Source organism: Syngnathoides biaculeatus, chromosome 5, assembly GCF_019802595.1.
Source record: "Syngnathoides biaculeatus isolate LvHL_M chromosome 5, ASM1980259v1, whole genome shotgun sequence".
NCBI classification, from domain to species: domain Eukaryota; kingdom Metazoa; phylum Chordata; class Actinopteri; order Syngnathiformes; family Syngnathidae; genus Syngnathoides; species Syngnathoides biaculeatus.
In genome coordinates, this window is record NC_084644.1 from 2,280,782 (window position 1) to 2,306,770 (window position 25,989).

The window sequence follows — 25,989 nt, forward strand, 5'->3', positions numbered from 1 at the left end:
GGGTCAAAGTCCGTCTTCCCGCTGTACTTTTTTTGACACATTCTTCTACTTGAAACCACAAACATGGATGAATTGACAGACGACGTTACTTTCATATTATTATCAGTTCATTCAAATATGATGACGAAATTGCCCGGCTTCTGAACCAACAAGCTTGAATTCCAGCTGAGGTCCGAAATGCTTTTTGTCTCCCACTGACCAACCCTGAGACTTAATTACACAGCTGACCGTGTAATAAAGTCGCGTGATATGACTTGAGGTGACAAACGCATCTTAACTGAATCGACACCCAAAATGCATAAAAAAAAAGACTTGACAGTGGAGGGAAAAATGGCTGTTTACAGCCGACTTTCCCTTCCAACTGCCTCAGGCTCTCTCCATGAATGAAGCGTTGCCGAAAATGCAAGCTGGATTTAAAAAAAAACAAAAAACAAAACACACACACACAAATTAGATCAACACCTCTGTCTCTGCCCAATGACAGTGCCGCAAAACATCAGGACGGCAAATTGAAGCTGCATCTGGGCCAGGATTGATCAAAAGTCTACAGCTCAGATTTCTTTATTTGTTTATTTGGCCTGCAAGGATATGCAATATTTTGTTTGAGAAAAATTTTCAAAGAAAGAGCTTGAAAGATGATAAGTATGTTTTGAAAAGTGGAACCAATGCTTTTCTTTTTTTTTTTAATAAATCATGCATACTTACACATAAAAAAACAATTGTGCTCCATTAAAGGGTAGACTGAAAAAAATATTGTAGCTATTTTTAAATTTTTTTTGTTATTTATTTAATAATCCTCCAAACAAATCAACCAAAAAAAAAAAAAAAAATCCAACAGAACGGAACAATAATTCCATTACTTGTGAGTTTGAGCTTGTTGTTTGATTACGTGGCCATTTTGTGATGGGAATTTCAGATGCTCAATTATTGTTGATGCTTAAATGGAGAATTATGTGTAAAATGAATCACTGTAATAATTAATAAGCCATATTATTTGCAATATGCTTGATTTTATTCCATATACTCACCATGCCACAAACACGGAGTGAAATTTTCTGCCTGAACTGAAGTAAAGAGAAAGCAGTTTGCTGAAAGCAGGTTGTTTGTGAAGCCTGCCAATTGCACTGTCCAAATTTCACACATCCATTCGTTGATGCGTTTTTTCAAATTTCGATTTTTCAAATCTTAAAAGATTTCCATCTGTGAAAGATCCCACACATCGAGATCACACATCAGCCATTTAACAGCTCCGATAATCTCAACACACCACAGCACAGCACACCACACAGGAAGATCCTGTACCCTCACCAACCTACAAACGAATCCTCTCAGGCAGAAAGCTCGCGTGATCGCGTGTGATCAAACAAAACCAAAGAGTGTTTCCAAAGGTTGCAGGAGCCTGGACCCTTGTAAAATCATAAAAAAAAAAAAAAAAAAAAAACGAACTTGCTTTTGAGAAAAATTAAAAAAACAACTTCCTTTGGAAAATACTTCTTATTATCGGGAACGCCTCGAGAATCCCTCTTGAAGAGGTGAATGAAGTGGCTGGGGAAAAGGGAAGTCTGGGTATTCCTGATAAACCCACTACTGCGCTTGAGACCGGACCCGGAAAAGCGGAAGAAGATGGATGGATGGGTGAATAGATGGATGGATTCCATCAGTGGACAAACCTAGTTGTTTCGGGACTTGGGTTGCCCAACATTTTTAGCGTATCGATACAAAAACAGCCCCATCGTCTTTGGACTCGCTCATTCTCAAACATTCCTCTCTGGCACTCTTTCCTCTCCCTCGGTCCTGTTTGTTTGCTCACGGTTTGGAGGAGTGTGTAACCTCCCCCATCCGCCTTCGCCTTTGTGTGGACACACAACCCCCCATCTTGACTAATTGTATGTGGCTTCAACAGAATAAAAAAAGATGAGGAAAAACCAACAGATTGAAAGTAAGTTCACTTCAAAGAACCGGATCAAAGAACCAGATCGTTTGCGACTGACACATTAATAATTCTTTGGGTATATCCGTACTGCTTTGAGAAAGTGAGAGAAAATCAGACCGCGATCTTTGCAAAGACTAGTTGGACAGTGTCGTACATTTCCTCGCACCCACAATTTGATAACCTTCCCCCCCTGAACGCACTTTACAGCCAAGAACTGCCACAGGATATTTGATAGAAAGATAAGCACAGATGGTGAAGATACATTTTTTTTCCACTTCTTCATAGTTCAATATATGTATCTCTTGCCGTTTGAAGATGACCAGGATGCGGAAATCTGTCAGCCGGGAAATGTGAGAGAAGCTTAAATGAAGCTCTTTAAAATCAAAAGTGCCCAATTAGTGGTGTTGGCTGCCAATTTTTATTTTTTTTTGTTTGTTTTTGTTTTGAAGCTGCCTCATGATGTTCGGTAAACGTGGGTTTGAATCACTTTCTTGATGTGCTGCTTTTGATAAAGGTCTTTCCAAAGTGGCGCTTTAGAAAACGTGAAGATGTTTTCGAAATTCACTTTGATGCACTTGAGATGACGACAAATCCGTTTTGGTACGCTCATTACAGGAGACTACCCGTCCAAATCATTTGACGGGTACGACTTCCAGCCAAAGCCTGATTGATCCCGACCGACCAACAGCGATGGTTTCAACAATCTGTGTTTGATAGGAGAAAGAATATTTAGCGAGATTACAAAAATAGGGAACGACCGATTCCTGCTCAGTGATGGTGTCGACGTTTGCCCTGCAACTGACTGGTGCCCAGCTCAGGTTGTAGTCAGCTTTTCGGCCCATGTTAGCTGGGATAAACTCTGGCACTTCTGCGACCCTTGTGAGGATAGCCACCTATTTGGGTACTAATGGATCTCGCACTATTGCATTTTCAGCTGCAAAGACAAGTGATGACACAGCACATCGCAAGGTGCTCCTCCACTAACGTGACTGTCCAGACTTCTTTGGACAAGGTTACCTTTGTTGTCTTGGCCCACCTTGCAAGCCGCCGCTCGCGGGGGCTCCCGCTCGGTTGTGGGTGTGCCCGTCCCCGCCGACGCAACCACGGTAGCGTGAACTCGCGCACACCAACACGTGTACTCGTCTGCACGTTCGCTCATTGGCAATCTTTTTCTAGCTCCGCACGAGCAACCCCCATCACCCTTGGGTGATGAACAACATCTGCTTATCCATCCCTTCGTCCATGCCCCTGGCGTGGCTGCTGGCGTCCTCCTGGCTGCGCTGCCGCAATGACATCTTGTCTGCCTTTCTGTCAGCCATTACTAAAATGTGTAGTGACAATCGGGCTTTTTTTTTTTTTTATAAAAAAATGAACCTTTCCCTCGCATCAGCCGGAACGAGCGACGCCTGCTTTCATGCGTGCCTGGAGTATCCCCATGGATGAGTCTTCACATAGTGGTGTGATGGGTCCTGTTTTGCATGATGAGAATGTTCTGGATCACCTTCTTCTGCTTGATTTTAGCCTGGTGAAAGCGAGGCAGCTCATCTGAATGTTGTGGATGCGTATAACTTTTGAAGAAAAAGAAGTTTACCGTTTACAAATTCCTCCCTCCCTTGGCTATCTCAATTGTCTGTCCTCAGTTTGAGGGAGGTCATGAAAAATGTTGCTGGGGAGGCGTCCTCCGTCCCTCTGTGCCTTCTCCCCCCATCTTGGCCTGCGATTCCCTCACAGGTCTGCAGTCCTGCTGTCTTTTCGACACAGACAGATGACATATTTATTAGCTTGTCAGACGCCGGCCCTTGTTTATACTGCCTCCGTCTCGCTCACGTAAAACAACAATAAAAACACAAAGACACATCTTAAGTGTGACTTTGCGATTTGACCGTTTATTTGTGTGTCTGTGTGTGTTCTTCTGTTCTACTCGCAGTTATACTGCAGCTAAAACAAACCATTATCTCCACTGTTTGCTAATTGGGACGGGCTCCCGTGGAGATGAGCGGGCAATGCGCTTGATGAGGCATAAAATGATGATTAATTAATTTACTGCTCAGTTGGTCATCATACTGTGAGCTTTATGAGACTCCCAGCAGTCAGCCAGGAGCCCCGGCCCAGAAACAGCACTAAAAACACACTCAATTAATTCACTGTACGGCGCAATCAGGTCTTACGGGATACATTTTGTATTTTCCAGTTTTCAGAAGCAGACATTTTCTTCTCCCCCAAGGACATCCGCCGTCATACGGCAGACATAATGTCCCAGGTGTCTTTTCAAGTTTGTGATATCTTTTTGTCACTGTCGCGGCAAAAGTACGCAACGAGTTTCCATTCAACTTTGTGAAGGACTAGAACGAGCTGAACAACAAGTGATCCAATTCCGGCGGAGGAGTTTTGCACACACATGAAATCAAATAGAATAAATATATCTTTAGTTTCTTTTTATATATGTAACTACAATACAGAAATATCTTACTATCAGGATACCTTGTGTCCAGTGAATGAGCAAATGCAAAAAAATAGAGAAACAAAGAAGAGCAGTGACAGAAAAAGTGTGATAAACATCAGGGATAGAAACCTCTGGGCTCCTCGAACAGTCCATCTTATCTTGATTCAATGCGATGGCTTTCGGGGATGTCAGTGTGATTGGTCATTTGATGAAATTTTGCCGCCAATCACTCCCCCTCAAAAGTCTCAATTTTTTCCTTTTCAAGCCAACACCCACCTGGTTAACAAATGCATAACATTGAATTGAGTCAGAAAAGGGAAACGGTGTCGAATGTTGTGAGAGTTTTTTTTCCCCTTTCTCGGCATCTTGATTTTATTTAAAAGTGATCATCTTGCAAAGATGGCGTACCAGGATTAAGCAGACCAAACTGTAACTGGAGCTGTTCTTGTCTTTTATGTCCCTGTGGTCGGACATGTTTCAATCACAGAATATCGTCTACATACAGCGTTTGTTTTCTGTGGAGATTTACAGGAAATGACTCCAAAAGCAGAGTCATTGTTCTGAGCTTAGTCTGGGGAGCCCCCCACTATTGTCTTAGTAGGGGGCCTGTGCCCAGGTCGTGCTTCACGCTGAGCAACGCCCCTGGAACCTTATTTAAACAGAATGTTGAGACAACGAGGCACACGTGGACAAGATGCAATTGGATGGAGAGAGGTGATGAAAAAGGGGAGGAAAGATGGACGCAGCGACACGACAAGCACATTGTGAAGCCGGGAAAAGAACCAAGAATGAAATTACAACACGATCACGACACGAATGCATGCTTTACATTGTTAGTTTTGTTGAAAAGCTGAGGGAAACATAGGTCACTGTTTTTCTCAGTGTGCTCGATAGAATTATGTTTTATGGTAAAAAAAAAAATGAATGAAATGTAGGAATAATTTGATGGCTTTGTATTCTCTTTGCATCAATGGTTTGAAGTGTGACTTAGAAGCAGCAGCTAATTAATAGTTTTTCATTTATTCACGTAATTTCCCCCAAGGGAAATATTTTGACGCTTTTTTTTTTTTTTTTTTTTGGTTAATGTTTGGGGTCCTTTGTCTCATCTAGCAGCACATTGAGCCAAGTCAACATTTCCGTGGGCTCAAAGTCACATCGCAACATGTCTGCATATGTCACACGCGACGAACAAACAACAGCGGTCACGGTAATCGCTACACGGACCGATATTGAAATTGACAAATGGTCTTTCATGTCGCTTTAACGTCCGCGACTGTTTGTCCACGTCAACTCTTGGGCCTTTTCGGATCCGAGCTCATTCCATTACAGAGCGTTCTTCTGGGGCCGAGCATGCCAGACAAACAACGAAAAGCATTGTAACGCAGCCGCGACCAACTACAGAAAGAGAGTGTTTAGCTTCAGGCTATGTCCTTAGGACACAGCGCCTCAAACCTCATTGGGCATCGCTCCATGAAAGATGTAAGAGCAAATCCATCAGAAAATCTTTGGGAGATATTTTGTTGTGGAGCACAAACACGACAAAGGCTGTTTGGCAGTGCGCTGAGTGCATGCCTCTTTACTCTCTGCTGTGTCAGAAATGTTTCACCTTCCACCAAGATCACACACACACACACACACACACACTCCACATACTGTACACACGCGTGAAAGCCGGACAGCTAAACGAAAAGGCTGCGCTGTAGACCTTGTCAGTTCTGTTCATATTATACCTGACAGAGAGACACAAGCAGGCTGTTTCAAAAGACAAGCCCTTAGCCTCTAACAGAGGTAGCACGTGGGGAATATGGCTTCATATGTCTTCCGCTAGCCTCTGCTAGCACGTTGACAGCTGCCATCCTTGACAGCTAATAGAATTTCTCCTCTGAAAAAACGTTTCTTCTGTTGGACTGCGGTTATAAAACGTGTATGGAATAGAAATTAGAATGACAAGTAAAAGCGGAGGAATGCAAACAAAACAAAACAAATCTGTCCTGAATTTGTCTGCTAAATAAATATGACAACATTTTACCAACTATATGTGAAACGAAAATAAATAGCTTTTCCAAAGATGACTCATGTGCGATTATTTCAAGATGTATGTACTGTGCAGTCTAATTCTTAAAGAAATGAAGGCGAGGTCAAAGAAATACTTTCAGGTCACTTTTTGGTCCTTTGTCCTTTTCTTTCCACAGTTTTAATCGACACTATCAAGGTATATGTTTGGTTACCTATTCCCAATATTGTCAGGGTTCAAGTTGGGTAATACTGATCCACTCCCCTACTAGATGTACAGATGACCTCTTAGTCACCGACAGATAATGGTAAGCAGAGTCACCCACCAAATTATTTATACGTACGCCGTCAGATATCCACTGGACTCTAATTCAGCTTTGACAAAGCGGTATATGTATTGCCATCATTGTAACTGAGTACTAATACACAAATGTGGCCAGAGTTCATACCTGCTGGTTCAAAAGACAATTTTTACAGCAACAAGAGTCTGTTGAACTTTTGATCCACTCCATTTTTAATGGGGGATTTGATTAGTGTCCCCACCACATTTGGGTTCAGTGTCGGGGTCAAGAAAGACAAAAAAAAGGGAAAGAAAGAGGAGGAGGTAAGCGGGCAGGTGCCACGGTCTTGCAAACTTCTCAGACTTATGTAGCGCAGTGCTTACTCATAAAACCCGATAATTCATGTATATATATAATTGATTTTCAAGGAGGTTCTACTCATTTCTCACTGTTTCTAGATGGAGAGAAATCTTGCATTTTCTATTGTTTGCAGACTAAGAATTACGTTAGCGTAGTGTGTACCTCGACGGAAGACTGACGACGGAAGAGAAACCATCGATGAATGTTTTGATCGAATGTACTTTTGCATGGATGGACTCGGAAAGACTTCCTTTGGCGTGTGCTCGAAGTGACACCTGCCATCCCAGGACAACGTTAAGCCACGCTGAACAGGAGCAACAACAACAGCAAGCACTAATGTCATGCCTTCATCTCGTCACCACCCCTTGCCTACTCAATAATTTACATCAAGGTGTCAGACAAAGCTGCTTTGGCTCATTCAACCTCAGTTTGAAAAAGGGGGAAAAAAATTAAATAAATAAATTAAAAAAAAAAAAAAAAACCATCACTGTTTGCTTCTCTTTTTACAGCCCCCAGCACCTCCTTGTGGCAATTAATATGTTTATGTGTTGAGTTTAGCTGGATGTAGAATAAAGTCAAATTAATCCATTTCAATGTATTATATTTAATAACGTGTTAAACACACATCCAATTTTTTTTGGTGTAACAGTAACAAAAACAAAGAGGAAACAAAAAAAAAGCTAAAAATCATACAATACATAAGCAAATAAATTATAATATTCTGCTATAAACCTTATTGGGACAGAAAAAGTCTCGCATTATATTAAATGTTTAAATCTGTGGCATATATTCAATACAATTGCTAATCAAAAATCTGATGCGGAGACTGTATTGAAAGAAATTAATTTCACGAGTCTGCAAATATAGTCAATTCCCAAATACAGCAGTTGTTCACAATGCCAGCTACGTCTGACCTTGTGTTCTGGTTTAGTTGTAAAAGGAATCCCCCCCCCCTACACACACATACCTCAAGCTTTTTTTTTTTAGAGCTTTGGAAAAAAATAGAGTATTAGTGTAGTTAGAATTATTCTCCCTCCACCCCCCAAATATACAAATATTATTAGTTACAGAGTAGCCCTGCATATTTTCCCACTTAAACAGTCTGTTTACAAGTTCTCTCGCTCTCTCTCTCAGATATAATTGGACTTGTCATGAAACAAGGCTGAAAATGTCACCCGGTTTAAAGTGAACGCACTGACGTCAGTTGGCCGCCGCCACCTCTTTAACCCGTAAAGTGTCCGTGCGGCGCCGAGGAGGATGCGAAGAACGCAGCGAGTCACTCTTGACTATGATGGATTTGACAAGAGGAAAGTGTTAATGCCATTCCCCCTTTCGATGGCTGCAGCTACTTCACACACATTTGCATTTCCATTCATCATCCCGGCGTTTATCATTATGGGGTGGCTGCCAGATCTAATTACAGTCCCGGGCCAAACGGAACGACGCTCCTGATAGGAGGGCCGTCCCCCTGTCCCCTTCCTCATTTCAATTTCTCCCTCACTGTCACTTCCTCTCATTCTCTGCAGTTTACCATAATTTACTCATTGCACGCTACAGTTTGTCGCTTATTTATGATCTGCTTCTCAATCCTGCAACTGATTTACTCTCAGGCAGTCATCTAAGGAGAAGATCAGTCAGGACCAATCGCTTATTATCTAGTAATTAAGAGCCTTATAAAACATCGGATCTCTCGGTTTGTATTTGAATATTTTCCGTGAATACTCGACTCCGAGTCGCATTGTTGCCGAGGCTTTCGCTGCATTGTGCATTGTTTATCGGGACAAAGAGCAAGCGCTGTCATGCCAAGAGGGACCCGCAGGGTCACAGCTGGACATCCCAAGAAACGACGGCACCGTCGCTGGCGATTTATCACGCGCGCTGCTTGATCTTGGCAAGTCATCCTTCAACCGCAAAGACATGCTTACACACAGATACATGCACAACTAACACAGTTGTGTCCACGCCCGCGTCTGACAAAGTCAACAAAGGCGGCTGAAAGTCTTCATCAAAAAAAAAAAAAAAAAAAAAAAAAAAAAAAAGGGAATAAAAATCAGATACTTGCTCGGATTAACTTTTTTTTTTCCCAACAAAAGCAGCTGAAAGTCTTCATCAAAAAAAATAAAAAATAGTAAATAAAAATCATATGCTTGCTCGGATGAACTTCTTTTTCGAGAAAAGAAGAAAGAATCAGTTGAAAGTAACATCATTTTGATATTGGAAAAATAAAACAGGCAAATGAAAAAAAACTATCATGAAATATTTCCTGTATAACTACTGAATGACATGATATTTTTCACATCAAACTATGAACATATTTTTTCGTAGATGACTGTTCAGGAAAAAAAGTGGAAAGTTCTACTATCCCATAGTTGTTAGTCAGTGTTATTCCAATTTTTCACAAAAAATACATGCTACGTGAGAAATTAATTTTCTGAAAAAGCCAAATAAACTTTTGATTGTAAAAGGAATACAAAACATGACGTGTAATGACATCAACAAGATAATTTACTCAAAGGAAAAATAACACGAATGACTGGTGCCAAGTCAACGGACAACCACGCAACGTGTCAGCATATGCGCAAAAATGATGGGATTAGCTGTAATAACTGACATTAGACGTTTTAACATCGAAAAGCAAAATGACTGCGGGATGGGGAGTAAAGCTCTCAGACACAACTTAAATTGCGTAAGACGCTACTTGAAATGGTTCGGCCCGTCAGAACATACTGGCTTACGTGGCAAGAACAGCAGATAAAAAAAGATTTGCGACAAGGCACCACACACACACACACACACACACACACGCGCACACACGCACACACGCACACACTCAGCTGCCATATGCTTTAGGTAGGCTGAGACCCTTCAAGATGAGAGGGGCTCTGAATTATTGATCAGTGATCAGCAAATGGGACACAAATGTTCACCTTGATGTTGGAGGCTGAGCAGATCTCGTCTGTAGCAGAGAGAGAGAGAGAGAGAGAGAGAGAGAGAGAGAGAGAGAGAGAGAGAGAGAGAGAGAGAGAGAGAGAGAGAAAAGGTCCTTGAAGAAAGCTACTTTTTTTTGTGTGTGTGTTCGATGTGGGGGTGGTAAATCATCGTACATGCAGTTGTAAACGACGTACGCCCGCCTGCGTCTGCGCGTGCATGCGTCGTTAGAGACGACAAAGAGCGACACAACTGCATTTGGAGGGGTTCCTAATTCATTATTTAGTCCTGGACAAAACAGGCAATATGGGATGCGTTTTTCAGGCCTGTGTCGATTACTGCCAAGACCACCGGAGCCAAGTGTAGTGTGACACTTTGAGGAAGAGAAGAAAACGCGCATACAAAACGGAAATGGCGTTGACAATGAGGCACACTGTCCTCACTGTTTGTTGTTCACTTGATCACAAGGTTCAAAGAGTTTTCATGGAGTTGGTGTTCCTCCAAGAGGTGGACCCAAATGTAGGGAAGCGGGAGAAGCACAATCAATTTGTTTAAAAAAAAAAAATGTTCATGATAAAATCTAAATACTAATTGAGCAAAGTCCCCTCCCAAAAAATATAAATAATAAACACAAAAGGAATAAATCACTCTCTTACATCAGGTTGAGATGTCGGGAGATGTGCCCAGTTGTTTGAAGCGTGTCTCAGGTCACAGAATTCTTTTTGGGGAGGGCCCAGGAACTAAATGCAATCAAACTGACAAGACAACAAGGCACGAGGGTCTGGAGGGAAATTATTGGTAGTCACACGAAATCAGGTGGGGACTGCAGAAGAGCATGTGAAGTTACATGAAGCCGAACTAAAGCTGTAAGAAAACAAAATCCACAAGCAGACGGATTTTGACACAAACTTTTTGTTTGTGACCAACATTGGTCAGAAAGGTGCCGCTTGGAAATGACGCTGATGAAACAAAGACTACATAAACAGTTTTAGGTCATCTAAGGGCACGCACTGGAAAGGAGAGGAATGAAGATTATCTGAAGTCAAACAGAATATGTGCATAAATCAGAGGGGCGGTGGGGGAAGAGTGAAGCTCCAGGGAGAAGAAATTCAAATAGTTGCGGTCAACAATACAGAGCAATGGAGACTGTGGTAAGGAAGTGAAGAAACGGGTCCAAGCGGGTTGGAACAGTAGACGGAAGGTGTCTGGTGTTCTATGTGACAGAAGAGTCTCCGATAGGATGAAGGACAAAGTTTACAAACCAGTGGTGAGGTGATGTGCGGATTAGAGATGGTGGCACTGAAGAAACGACAGGAAGCAGAACTGGAGGTAGCAGAAATGAAGATGTTGAGGGTCTCGCTTGGACTGAGCAGGTTGGATAGGATTAGAAATGAGCTCGTTAGAGGGACAGCCAAAGTGGGATGTTTTGCTGACAAGGTTGGAGAGAGCAGACTCGGATGGTTTGGACATGTCCAGAGGCGAGAGAGTGAGTATGTTGGTAGAAGGGTGACGAGGATGGAGCTACCAAGGAAGAGAGCGAAAGAGAGGAAGGCCAAAGAAAAGGTTGATGGATGTTGTGAAGGAGGGCATGAGGACAGTTGGTGTTAGAGAGGAGGATGCACGAGACAGGCTTAGGTGGAAAAAGATGACACGCCGTGGCGACCCCTAACGGGACAAGCCGAAAGGAAAAGAAGGAGGTCATCTTAGGGTGATTAGCTTCACTTCGTCAAATTGTCACTCACTTGCAAATGACCACAAACATGCATTGCATGCAGCTAACTCATGAATGCACCAACGGCTTCATTGTGCTGGTGATATTTCTCGACGTATATTAGACCTGGATGGAATTTGATGAGCACGTTTATAGTCCAATTGAATCATATCCGCAAGTAGATGGGAGCTGACATATGTTGCGCTAACTCCCGTAGAGCGATACGTGATTCCGTGGTCGGTATAAAAACATAATGAAATATAAATACCCATTAATCCTCACATTTCATCGAGTCAGTAACCGCCCAGCCTCGCTCAACTTCAGTCTGCTCTTAATGCTCTGTGATGACTGCGAATTTTACATGAGGGGTTGAGACTATTACATCCATATTCTGTAATATATGCAGGCTTTTTTTTTCCCGGCCATAAGAGAGCAGCTCACACCGTGAAAGAGGCATCTTTATTATAAGCTGCCAGAAGCAGTGGCAGCTCGGGGAAGGAGCTGCCACTGCGAGGTAATCGAAAGTCACTAGGCCGATATGCAACGAGGGCCACTTGAGAGCCCCGTGGCGCCGCAAGCCATATGGCGTGCTGGCGTGGCAAACCTGGCAACCCTGCCCTCGCCAACCAAGGAAATGTTTAGGAAAAACCCTCATGACAATTAGGCGCCGTTTCAAGAACCCGACCGACAATTCTGTGAGAAAACGGGATTGTAAAAATAACAAAAAACCGGAGAGTTACGTGCCTCGTTTCTGATGGGGTTTATAGTAATCCTGCAGAGACAGCTACAATAGCAAAGTGGAACGCATAATCGCAAATGATTTCTTAAAGATACGATTTCTTGTGAAAGTAAGCAGCAAAGAGGAAATATGTAACGGGATCGCATTCGTAAGTGACTCTCATTTGACCCCCGGCATACTTGCTGTAAACGCAAAGGTAATAAAAAAAACAAAATAAATATTAGCATAATGCTGGGGGCAACAATGGCTCACCCCGTGGGGAGATGAGAATATGAGCTCAGAAAACAACACAATGTAGACTCCCAAGATGCAGCAGCACTTTGCGTGGTGGAAAAGCTCATTTCATGATCAACTAAAAAGCCTGCTTCCTCTCATGAGATATCATTATTTCATCAAAAGGAGTCAAATCACACGTATTATCTTAAACATAATTAATAAAACAATTTCGTGAATACATTCTTTTTTTCTTTCATTTTTTTTTCCCCACAAAAAGCGTGGTTGAACTCTCTGATGCGCAGATTTACATATCCCAGAAATACAAAGGAACGATGACTCCATTGCGCTGGTTTAGTTATAGACAATCAGCTTTAATTTTATATATTAGAATTCAGACTTAAATTGTCCTTTAGAAATCAAGTGTCAAACTGTTTTCATGCGTAATAAGTAAAATAGGCTCACAGTTCTGAGGACCCGGGTACGATCCCTGCCCCGTCTGTGTGGAGTTTGCACGGTTCTCCCCGTGCCTGCGTGGCTTTTCTCCGGTTTCCTCCCACATCCCAAAAACATCGTTAATCAATCATTAATTGGATACTCTAAATTGTCCCTAGGTGTGATTGTCAGTCTATGTGCCCTGCGATTGGCTGGCAACCGATTCAGGGTGGACCTCGCCTCCTGCCCGTTGACAGCTGGGATAGGCTCCGGCACTCCCCGCGACCCTCGTGAGGATAAGCGGCAAAAGAAAATGGATGGATGGATGGATGGATGGAAGTAAAATAGGCAGTGCACTTATTAAGCCCCTGCATATATTATGAAACAACATCCATCCATTGTGACGTTGGGTCTGAAGCGGTGGGGGGAAACCTCGCATCTGTGACCGCAACCGCCACATTTCAGGAAACTCTGAAAACAAACAAATTAAGCAACTAACATTTCATCGTCTAAGAAAGTGTTCAAAAGCCTCACGAGTGCACTGACAAATACCATTGATTTGTGACAAAATATGAAAATTGACCAAATTTGGAGACAAGAGGTTTCAACCCAAGAGCAGCTATTTAATTTCTTTTTAATCTATATTTTTTTATTGGTTTCCTTTATGATTAGACTGCGCAGGTAACCTAAAATCTTTGAAGTTAGTCGACAAATCATTTACAGCATCTATCAAAGCACACCTTCGGAAATTTCATTTAGTTCCTTCGCAGTTTATGAATTATGGCTTCTCTGCATTCTGCTCTTAACTGACTTCCAGCGCCTTCCGCTGAATAAAAATTGAGTCGGTAGATCATGGAGGATACTTAAGTGTGGACAGCTGTGATTACAATGTGCGGGGATGTGCCACAAACGCGCTCGGCGCCAATATGTATTGCTTACACTTATAATAAATGTTATCTCGAGGGCGAGAAAAAAATGCTGTCAAGTTGATGAAAGACATAGATGAGCATCTATATGGCTGACCAACCATGCATAGATATGCACAAATGCACTTTTCACGTTGGAAGTGTGCAAGGGAGAGAAAATGTCCTCTTTAAGGCCTTTTCGCCCGGCCGTGACTCACCGAGTTGACCTGCTTGTGCAGTTCTATTGTCTCCCTCGTGTGTTGGACAATAAAAATAATAAACACATATAAAACATTCCAGGAAACCAGGAGATATTTGCATTCATTTTACATTCATGAACATATGCTCCTCCGTGATAAACCGAAAAAAAAAAAAAATGTGTACCATCATCTTATGCTGAGAAAGATATTTAATTAGCAGGATTCTGAAAAAAAAAAAAAAAAAGTTTTTTTAAGATTTCCCCAAATTCCTAACGGCAAAATTCTCAAATTGGTGGGGACTAATAATGGGAAAAATAGCACTGACTTAAAATTTCACAGAGCAATATTGTTATTTGGATGGTTCAGCCTCGTTGTTGATCTACTGCCCTAATGAGTGTCATTGTAGTGAATCATATTAATTTTCAAAAATCATAGTTGTATTGTCAAAAAAAAGAAAAAAATATCCCACAATGCATTTATTGTGAATAAAAAGCAATCGTTATTTCATACCCTTAAACAGAGAAGTTTATTTCCCTTTACATTTATAACTTGATTCTCATGTTTCTTATGCCTCCTTTAATTGGCTAGCAGATGCTATATTTACACCCAAATGTCTCAGGATTTAATTATTTTCCCCTCAAATCTTACAATGAGAGAAAAATAATCTAACGACGTAGTTTTGGATTCTTGTTGGAGGTGCAAGAAGGCACACAAGTTGTTTGTAATGAATACGTCTACTTGGACGGACGTATCAAATGGCAGCCGAGCGATGCAACCTGACGTGAGAGAAAAACACGAGACGGTCTTGAAACTCTAGACTAGCCCCCGTCGTCCTTACCTCTCCTCACCAGGAATACAACGGGAGCCAGAGAGTCCCTATGACCTCACGGCCAACTCTGCCGGTGTAAAAATCCGCACAACAACGGGGATGCACGCACTGCACGACCATCGCTGCCAGTCAATCGCGGGGCACATTGGGGTGAAAGACACAAAGAGTCTCCGATCAATTGAGGAAATGGACATATCTGTTGTTTTATCTAGAAAGATGAAATGAAAATAAACATATTGAAAGTCTGAAAATAGAAAGATACATTTTCAGTGCGAGTTTATGTCCCGCCAATCCCCGACTTACTGTGCTCACACTGAAAAGGTCACCGACCTAAAGTTCTGTGACATTTGCAAGTGGCCCGGCGTCCGTGGCGTGTTTTCTGCTCGAATATGCGAGCGGCGGTTGCAGCCTGGGACTGCCCGTCCAGTTGTCTGCTGCTCGAGCCTCAGGCCAACCCTAGAGGAGCCCCGCTTTGACATCACCACATAAATACATTTTTCCCTGTAGTATTAGTTCTGCCTGAATACAAAGCAAACCCAAAACGGTGCGTGTCCCATTGATGAAAGCAACTCAGTGACGTCTCGAGAATAATCTTAATGCTACACTTGCGTCAAAATTCTTTTTTTTTTATACTTCTTAATAAATAGAACAGGTTAAAAAAAAAAAGTGACAGCGTCATGGTTAAGGTTCACATGGATATGGTTTTGTATTTGAATACAAAAGCCTTTAAACAGCGAAACTGCTCGCAAAGGACATGATTTGAAATTGCTGACAGTGCCCTTTATTTTTTATAATTTTATTTCTTATTTTCCAAGATTCTACCTGCCCATTTCATGGCTGTTACATGCCGACTAAACTCAGCTGAACGGCAAACACGACAACACGCAGGCGAGCGAGTGTCGGTCGCTGCAGAGCCACGTACATTTTATGTTGTGTTTTACAACAAAACTCAACGATGTATGCATTAGTTTTTTTCGTAAATGTGGAGGATGAAACAGCAAAGTTTGCATTGACCATTGCCAACGATGGTGGTCGCAGCCGTTACTATTGACGAGCTCAAAATAGGCCCCCTGAGCGACACGTCCCACCCGTCCGAGCTCAGCTCGCTTCTCTATTCGGTGTGCCAACAAACTAGCGTTTGGCGAATTGTGCATCACGATATATATTCACGCTGACCAGGCACTCGCCGCACGCCGCGATACCACCTGGGACCCCTTCAGCAGCTCGCCGGTGGCGACAGAGAGGGGTCCGCAGCACCGGTGTTCATTTTGTCGACAAATTTTGTAATGTCATTTAGTTTGGTCATGATTTTTTTAGTTTTTGTTATTTGTGTAATTGTGTAAACGCAATTGTGTGATCGTCATTTTCTCTTCACTTTTGAAAATTCCTTACTTTCACGTTTTAATGACTTAAAATCCTCACCCGTGCGTGGATTTAGGATGCCTGTGTTGTAAACCTCTCTCCAAATTTGATCATGTTTCTGAAAAACAATTTAACATGACAAGAAAAGGCTTCCTAAAGCCAGTGCGTACATTATTGCCAGGCACAAGGCCCAAGCAGCTACCGAACTTCCTTTCCTTGTCGTTCTGATTGGTTTTTGCAAGTAAACTCCTCCCACCTCTTCAAACAACATCAGCTCTGATTGGATCTCTTCTTTGGCGGATGTTTGCATTTTTATTTGTTGACGAACATGTCAACACATTTCCTTCCATCATTCCCAGATGAAAAAAAAACAAAACATTGACTATGCCTAACAACAATTTTTCAACAACAAAATGAACACTCCGCTGCATTCTTGTTTTAACCACATTTCCATCCATCCATCCATGTTCTTCACCGCTTATCCTCACGAGGGTTGCGGGGAGTGCTGGAGCCTATCCCGGCTGTCAACGGGCAGGAGGCGGGTGACACCCTGAACTGGTCGCCAGCCAATCGCAGGGCACATCGAGACCAACAGCCGCACTCACAATCACACCTAGGGGCAATTTAGAGTGTCCAATTAATGTTGCATGTTTTTGGAATGTGGGACGAAACTGGAATGCCCGGAGAAACATGCAAACTCCACACAGGCGAGTCTGGGATTGAACCCGGGACCTCAGAACTGTGAGGCCAACGCTTTACCAGCTGATGCACCGTGCTTCCTTGACCACATTTCAATCCTCAAAACTCTAAAGAATGGAGTCACCCAATTCTTTGTGCAGCATTTTAAAGTTGTTCATTTTATTTCTGTAAACAGCACAGAATACACGTTGAGCTCACTGCACATAAATAGTATCCGCTAACACTGTACTGCAGCTTCCTCTGTGAATCACGCAGCATGTAAGCTAACAAATGTATTGAACAAAACTCTTGTAAAAAAAATTTTAATTAAGTGAGTTCTATTCTAATTCCGGCGTGCAAGAACATCCAGAAATCAAATATGACAAGTTAAACATCGAAAATAATACATACAAAAAAAAAATAATAATAATAATAAATCACTCACTCGTGCCGATCTGTCGCTCTTATTGTGAAGCAACGGGAAGTTCCACACTCTTTTCCTCTCCCATGGTTCTTTTTAACGCGGGCTTTATCATGTTCAATTAACGTGTCAAAACATCGAAATGCAATACAAGTTCGACAGCAATACATCTCAAACGCAACAACGACCCTCCACTCCCGTGTATCTTACCTGTAAACAGCACAGAATCCACGTGTAGGTCGCAGCACACAAATGGCATCCGTTAAGCGAGCAGTTTTCACGCGATAAGTTTCACCGTACTGCAGCTTCTTCTGCGAATGGCCTGGGCAGCGTCGACCGGCGGCTGCAACACAGCGCCCACCACTGGTGAATCGCTGTTACTATAAGAACGAACACACTCAAACGAGGCAAATATTATACACGTCTAGTCACACAAGAGTTGAATTTAAGGGGTAAAGTATTTCAAAAAAATCTCATGTGTGTTGTGTATTGGCGGGCCAAAAACAATCATGTTTATAAGTGTACATGTTTTTAATGTATTAGCCATTTCACTCCAAACACAATGTGCCACATATGCACATACTTGTGTTGTCTAAACCATTTGCAATTCTATTAAGTTTTGAAATGGGATTCCAATCAAGATTAATAATACTGTGCAGTGGCTTTTTTGTCGGCTCGCTCTGGTATCATTTGATCCAGATGTTTTACAGGGAAGAGAAACCGTCCGCACTTACACTTTAAGCAGCTTCTTTATCTCAATAATTGAGATAGGTCCTCTGAAATCACAAAGAATAAATAAAACGGGAAGGCCAAAGTCATGGAAATATATTATAGAGCATAAACCTCATTCCTCTCAGCTAATGCTCGCGCTGAGATCTGCGCTACAGACAAGAGTCCCCAGCACTGTACATAATAAAGTGGCTCCTAACAAGGCTGTCTTAAGACGGTCCCGATAAAGAGTCATCCTTTATATTCTCCCCCCCCCCCCCTTATCCCATTAATTCCCTCAGCGGCGGTAAAGGAAATGTTATAAACTCCAAGCAAATGCTCCAATTGCATTTCAAGAGTGATAAATATTCCAGCAGCCCTGAGAACATATTTAAAGCGCATTCCAGGTTTCCCCCCCCCCCACCCCACTCGTGCGATTATGATCCTGCTCTCGCCTTTTAGAGATAATCAATGACGCTTGTTATCCCTCACGCTACAGCCCTCCTTTTTTGTGTGTGTGTGTGCGTTGAATGGTGCAAAAAATGAAGTGCGAGCGTGCGTGTGCACGCGCATGTGCATGTAATGGAAGCTTAAGATGAAGCACGGCGTGAGTGCCATTAATCTACATGTTCTGGAAATATATAAGCAATTGTCAGACAGACGCTAAGAGATATTCCATCACCTTTGCAATTGGCTTTTAGCAAGCATAGCAGGTGTAATGCCCCAAGTAAGATGTATTCTGACTGCTCTGTTGATCGTGAAATAGCTTCATCTTTCTTGGAAAAGCTTGGCCACTGTATTTTTTTCATTTGTCCCATGAAACTCGCAGGTACGCGTTCATTTCTATTTCTTTGTGCTCTGAGAGGTTTGGCTGCACGACATGAAAAGCATACAGTGCTTAATAGATTTATTAGACCGCCGCATCATAGCGTCCTTAAATTTGCCAACATTGGTCAGTTTTATGTTTCTGTTACGGGTTACGCAAATGTTCAAAGTGTTGTTTTTAAGGCTAAACTATATCATATATAAGTATGTCCACAATTTTGAAATTCGCTAATGTACTAAAAATAACAATAAAGGAAATAATTTCTTGAGGTCTGACAAATTATAAATATGGCTATCGCATTACTGAATAGAAAAAAAAATATTTCAGTGGTTGAATGATCTGTTTGGATGTGTAACCCAGTTAAAAATGTCTATAGTTAAAATAAATAGAGTAGCAATTAGGTTATAGGTTTTATTTATACAAGGAGGTGGAATATTTGTTAGTGTGTGCTGAATTTATTTTCTGTTGAAGGGATTTGTATTTACATGTGTTTTATTCATTTGTGAAAAGAAATACTGTTGTGTGTCATTTTATTGTTGTAACCAGTGTTTGAGAAGGACAGGAAGTGACGTGTTGAGGAGACAGGAAGAGAAGAGAGAGAAAAAACGCTGGACGCATTGCGGGGTACGAGTGGTTATTTGAAGGGAAAGAAAAGTTAAAGGCGGACATTTATCAACATTGTTCAACGTGTTCGACAAGGACTGTTGACAGTTCAATGGCGATAGTGTGTCGTTTGAGTGGACTGCTCAAATCACACTGTAACGTGGTGGAGTTTGCCGCTAATACGGAGGCTCAGTTGATGCGTGGAATTTTGCTAGGACGCTAGCAACAAGCTAACGCCAGCTAGCGAGGCCAATGTTGGGCCACGTGGAAGAAGAGGACGCTCGCGAAGAGCAAACGCTAGTGAGGCCTGCATCGGCTAGTGAGACCTGCATTGGAGTACAAGGACAAAGTTTCGCAACGTATTGGACCGTCAGGACTAGGATGAGGCTGGAACATTGGACACAACCCTCGACGTCACTCCTGCTGCTTGAAACAAAGACATTTGTTTTTCAGCAATGTCCATATTTGTTTGGGCCCTTAAAGTAAGTTAGCTCAGATTAGGTTATGCGTGCATTATGTTGACTTTATTTGACTGTTTGTTGTGCATACATATTTGATTTTCCATCCTTTATTTTGTTATTAAATGTTCACACTTTTTGTTACATAACCAGGTCTGTCATTTGACTATCTGCAAGACAGTTACAAAAGTGGGGAGTTTATTTGGTAGCTTGATTATTTAAATTAGGATAACTTTAACACATAAATGGAAATACTATTTCAGAGACCTTTTTGAGAGGGAATAAGTGCACAAGTAAAGAGTAAAATTGTAATAGAAGTTTAGAATAATTTGCATTTTGTTCATTGATTAGTTCCTAATTTAGATTGAGGAAAGAACTCAGGTTAGCTACATCTCGTCAAAGTATTTTACCATTGAGAGGTGCTACAACTGATTCTGACCTGATGAAATTGTAACATCTCAGAGAACCCCACCTGTTCAGTTGTAGGTGCAAAACATGTGTATTGTTTGATATTCATCAGTCCTGCTCAGAATCGTAAAATTTTGAAAGCTCACTCAAAATTGAAGCATCTGCATTAAAGCATTTCATGACACCAGGTGGTATCGCAGGAAAATACATCTTGGTGGTCCGATAAATTTGTTTAGCGCTCTATGAATTACCCAGTGTGTGGAAAATGACTTACTTGGAGAACTCTATAAAAATGAAATCATTTAAATTGAATGACCTCTTACATTGCCATCGAACCTCACAGAGGTCTTGTTGGCCTTCAGCCTTGACTGCATTATTTTATATTTTGGAGTTGCTTCCAATTTTAGGAGAATATTCATCTCAAATGATATGTGTTATAAACATGAATGACAAGAAATCTATCCGTCTGTCTGTCTGTCTGTCTGTCTAATCTAGTACTATATGTTACTGTATGTGTGTTCAAAATATGGCTACCAGATAAAAAAATGAATACATACATGCATACTGTATTTGAGCAGCAAATACATTACTGTTGGTCTTTCCATTTTTATCTTTTAATCACGCCAGTATGCCCTGGCTGTATTTACACTAGTTTCTTAGTTCCCATCCCTCGTGGCTTCCCTTCTCTTCCTGCCAACTATATGTGTGCGTTATTAGCTCTTTTCCCACATTATCTGCAGCCACCTAGTGTCTGCTTCGTGCCCTAGAATTTATTCGATCGCTCTGCGAGCTTTGTAGAAAGAGTACCAGTGTGTTCAATAACAACCTGAAGCTGAGTTGAAGCTTCAGGTTGTTATTGAACAAAATGGATATGGCTTGAGAAAAATAAAGAATAATCTAGCAGTTTAGGCAACGTCATATCACACCTCACAACAAAGATGTTGCCCATCCTCTGCATGGGGAAGCTCAGAAGTGACGAGAGAGATAAACAGCAGAAAAAAAAAAAAGTCAGTCAGGCTACCCTGACAGCGCACTACGTACAAACAGACCGAGACAGACAGTGAGCAAAAACCGTGAGCACCTGGACAGCCTCCAGGCGCTACATCTCGGCCCCTGGGGGCTCTTCACCTGAGACGGGGCGGTGGGGACGGAACCCGCGCACCTTCCCTGGCTGCCGGAGAAACGCCTGAAGCGGCCTGATAATCACACGGCTGGCCGGGAGGGACGTGAGATCTGCAAGTCGGCTTTGACATTAATCATCGGCGCGGCGTGACAGTCGACTGAGAAAATGGATACATAGCAAATGGCGTGCAAACTCGAGTTTTCATACTGACTTTTGAAAAGTTTGGCTTAAAACAAGGCCCGCATCGCAACTTACTATGCAAAGTATTTGCGTTAGAAATGGGCAAATGGAAACTTGGACGTTGGCCTTGAGACCTTTTTCCAAATAATTCAGAGTCGTGTTCTTTTAGTAATTGTTTACAAGACATTTTAGAGTTCGAAAATGTTCGGGTTTTTTATTTTTGGCAACACACTGCTGTAACACACATTTACTAAACTGCTGCGGAAATGCATGATTTACATACATTTAAGGTTCGTGCACGATATCCCTTGTGTAAATAAATGCATCCTTGATACAAGGACATTGGCTGCAAATATCCTTTGAATAAATTAGCCAAATACTTATTGTTTCCACACGAGATATGCTAACAAGGAAAAGTCATTCCCGTGTCATACCAAAGAATCAAACTAATGCATCGCAATAGCTTGAAATTCTGATCATCGGGCAACGCTGAAGATTCAACTCACGTGTGTTGGCGGAAAATATTTGGCTTTATTTATAACGAGCAGATTGTAAGCATCATCTTCGGTTTCACAAAAGACGTCAAATTTCCAGGAATGATCTGCAAAGCAAGACATTGTAGTTTTTGACACCTGGGTCACAAAAATCCGAACAAACATTTCGCTCTGACTCGCGGACACAAACAAGCCTTCTCACTAATGCTATTGACAGAAGGAATTTAAGGCCAAATGAAAAACTAATGAAATGAAAACAAGTGCTCCGCCCGACGTTGTATGTGTCTCTACTGTATACACACTGCTCTGTTTAACATTTGTAACCTAATTCTGTTATGTTTCAATTACCAGCTGCACCTTTAGAGTCCACTGCAAGGTTAAGCAAGCATATCTAAGTTTAAGCTCCGGCTCGAGGTGCACATATCTTTATTCCAAATGCTCCTATCGGCCCATTTAATTAAATTTAAGCCCTGGCTTATGGTAAATATCGTCTAAGTCGGGTTGATGTGGAGCTGTGTAATTTGTGTTTTGATCCTGAACCTTGAGGTCATCCATACGTCATTATCACTAAAAGTCAACTTCATTACAGTTCAACAGCCACACATCACTTTCCTTATTATCAAAGGTGTAAATGTCAACTTTCTTTCAATGCCTCCCCGCATACCACTCCGATGAATTAATTAGTCGGGAGCTATTCTTTAAGCCTTCAGTCAGCCGGGACCCTGAGTCATTTGCTTCATCAACACAGGTTTTTGTTAAGAACGCAAAGGTTCCAGACAAACTTCATTCAGGTGATGAGACCAACATTTAAAAAGAAAAGGAAAGAGAAACAATCCCTTTTCGGTTTGCCAGCTACCCAATTGAGTTCAAATGATTCCAATTCGAAACATCGCTTCTGCACTCAATAATTGATGACATGTCTGGCGAAGGCTGTTATTTGTTTTCGTGAGCCCCCTATTTTATGTTTGGATAGCCTTCAAAAAGCCTCCACAGGAAAAAGGAAATGAGGGACCACCAACGTTTTTGTGACAAGCGAGCTTATGTCAAAGATAGACTAAGACGCTGTTCAGTTGATCACATTTTTATTTAAGATGGATGACATTTAAAACTAGTAACAGATGTGTTGAATGGCTAACTGACTCCAAGATTTTCATTTTTCTTGTTGCACTGATCCCCCCTGCCCCACCCACACACATTTGTAAACAGCTATATTAGCGTCAGATATTAAGAGATTGACCTTTTTGTGCTTAAGCAGCATCTGTTACTCAGAATTCTAGAAGGCAAACAATTATTACAAAAAAATCACTCTTTTTTTTTTTTCTTTTTTTTAAATATCTGCTCTATTTTGATTCAACACAACATTCCTTGCCCCATTTTGAAAGATTAAGATTATTTTAGCTCATTGTTTTATAGAAATAAATTCAGTGGTAATTCACATCAGTAAACAAATAGTATTTTGCATACCCATTTATGTTAAAAATATAAAATAAAGAATAAAGGGGATGAGATCCTCCCCCAAGTGGAGGAGTTCAAGTATCTTGGGGTCTTGTTCACGAGTGAGGGAAGAATGGAAGCGGGAGATCAACAGACGGATCGGTGCAGCGTCTGCGGTGATCCGGACTTTGTATCGGTCCGTTGTGGTCAAGAGGGAGCTCGGTCCAAAGGCCAAGCTCTCAATTTACCAGTCGATCTACGTTCCTCCCCTCACCGATGGGCAAGAGCTGTGGGTCGTGACCGAAAGTACAAGATCCCGGATGCAAGCGGACGAAATTAGTTTCCACTGCAGGGTGTCCGGGCTCTCCCTTAGAGAGAGGGTGAGAAGCTCGGTCATCCGGGAGGGGCTCAGTGTCGAGCTGCTTCTCCTCCGCATCGAGAGGAGCCAGATGAGGTGGCTGGGGCATCTGATCCGGATGCCTCCTGGACGCCTTCCTGGTCAGGTGCTCCGGGCGTGTCCCACCGGAGAGAGACCCCGAGGATGACCCAGGACACGCCGGCGAGACTATGTCTCTCGGCTGGCTTGGGAATGCATCGGGATCCCTCCGGAAGAGTTGGAAGAAGTGGCTGGGGAAAGGGAAGTCTGGGGATCCCTGCTGAAGCTACTTCCTCCGTGACCCGACCTGGAAAATCTGTAGATAACGGGTGGATTGATCGATATAAAATAAAATGTGATTAACTGCGATTTGGCGACACATTAAATTCACTTGGAGTGGTGAATGTCATAAACTTGTCTTTTGCTGCAGTTGTGTCGAAATGTTTTATTTTGAACTCAGCTTTCCTTCAACTACAGTCATTTTTTTTCTTTTCTTCAATGTTTTCGGAGGGAGGAGATAAATGTGATTTAAATTAATAGCTCCCACCAAATAACTCCTGGGCTGGTAAATGATGCATTCATCAGATACAGACAGCCAATATCCTTTGATTCATGACATTCCCTGCCATGTGAAGGCTGCCAAAAAAATGTTATTACGCTTTAATAAAGTGTACCCGTCACTAATCTGTTCATTAATCAGGTGAAGGCAGTCGCTTTCTGAGTGAGCTGGTGTGAATCAGTGCGCCGGGCTTCCCTGATGAAGAGGAATGGCACGAGCATGTAATGATCATCATGACAAAGATGAAGTCAATCTTGGAGCGCTGCTTTGTGAAGCAAACATTTACGGTGGAGCATTTAATGTAGAAAGAAAAAAAAGGAAGATTATGATGGGAAGTTCTTTATTTTGTATCAACAACTCTGTTTCAGAGTGTGCACAGAAATGGTAGACATTTTCTTTACGTATTAGGAGCAAAAAGTGCAATGCAATCTGAATCTTTGTTGGGATCCACACGAGCAAAATGAAGGTGTTATAGTGCTTGTGCTGTGCCCTGTGATTGGCTGGCAACCAGTTCAGGGGGTACCCTAACTCCTGCCCGTTGACAGCTGGGATAATCGGCCAAGAAAATGGATGAATGGATGGATGCTTGTGCTGTGTTTGTGTAATACGATGTAAACAATGGAGGGAGCACCAAATGGCTAGCAACCCTTCCATTTGACTTTGGTGATGATTTGATATCGTATACTTTTACATGAATTAACAGTGTAACAAGGAACACACTGGAGTGCTGGTTCTGGCTTTTTGCAGTTTGCAGTAGTTCCATGTAATTGCATAGTTTTTCTTTCGGTACTCCTGCTTTCTCCAACACATTCCGCCACCCAAAAAAAAAAAAAAAAAAAAAAAATCACCCCACCTCTCGTCCATAGGGAAAAGCTTCAGTTCCATCAATTAAGGTGAGACCAAAGTAACAGAGATGATCAACAAGTCATTATTTTCTTGTGATTGTTAAGCTAATCGCCAGATGGTTTGCTTGTGAAGTTCAGCATTTTAGTCTGATCATGCAAAATTGTGCAACACTCAATTTACCAGTCACCAGTGTACCCTTGCCTGTGCGAACCTTCATAAATTCCTAAAACTGATCATTTAGCCTTTCTGCAGAGGCATTGAAAGCGGTCTAGTTTGATTCTCCTTCTTCTTCTTTTCCTTTCGGCTTGTCCCGTTAGGGGTCGCCACAGGGTGTCATCTTTTTCCATCGAAGCCTATCTCGTGCATCTTCCTCTCGAACACCCACTGTCCTCATGTCCTCCCTCACCACATCCATCAACCTTTTCTTTGGTCTTCCTCTCTTTCGCTCTTTTGCCTGCCACATCCATCCTCACCATCTTTCTACCAATATACTCACTCTTTTGCCTCTGAACATGTCCACACC

The 25,989-nt window shown here is 42.0% G+C and overlaps 1 long non-coding RNA gene across 1 annotated transcript; it reads right to left on the bottom strand.

Annotated features, from left to right (window-relative positions):
* Positions 1-1,358: 1,358 nt before the first annotated feature.
* LOC133501319 (uncharacterized) lies at positions 1,359-17,788 on the bottom strand. The gene is made up of 4 exons (XR_009795155.1): positions 17,662-17,788; positions 17,476-17,557; positions 3,525-3,681; positions 1,359-3,455 (listed from the first exon to the last, which is right to left on the bottom strand). It is a non-coding gene; the product is annotated as an uncharacterized LOC133501319 (long non-coding RNA).
* Positions 17,789-25,989: the final 8,201 nt, after the last annotated feature.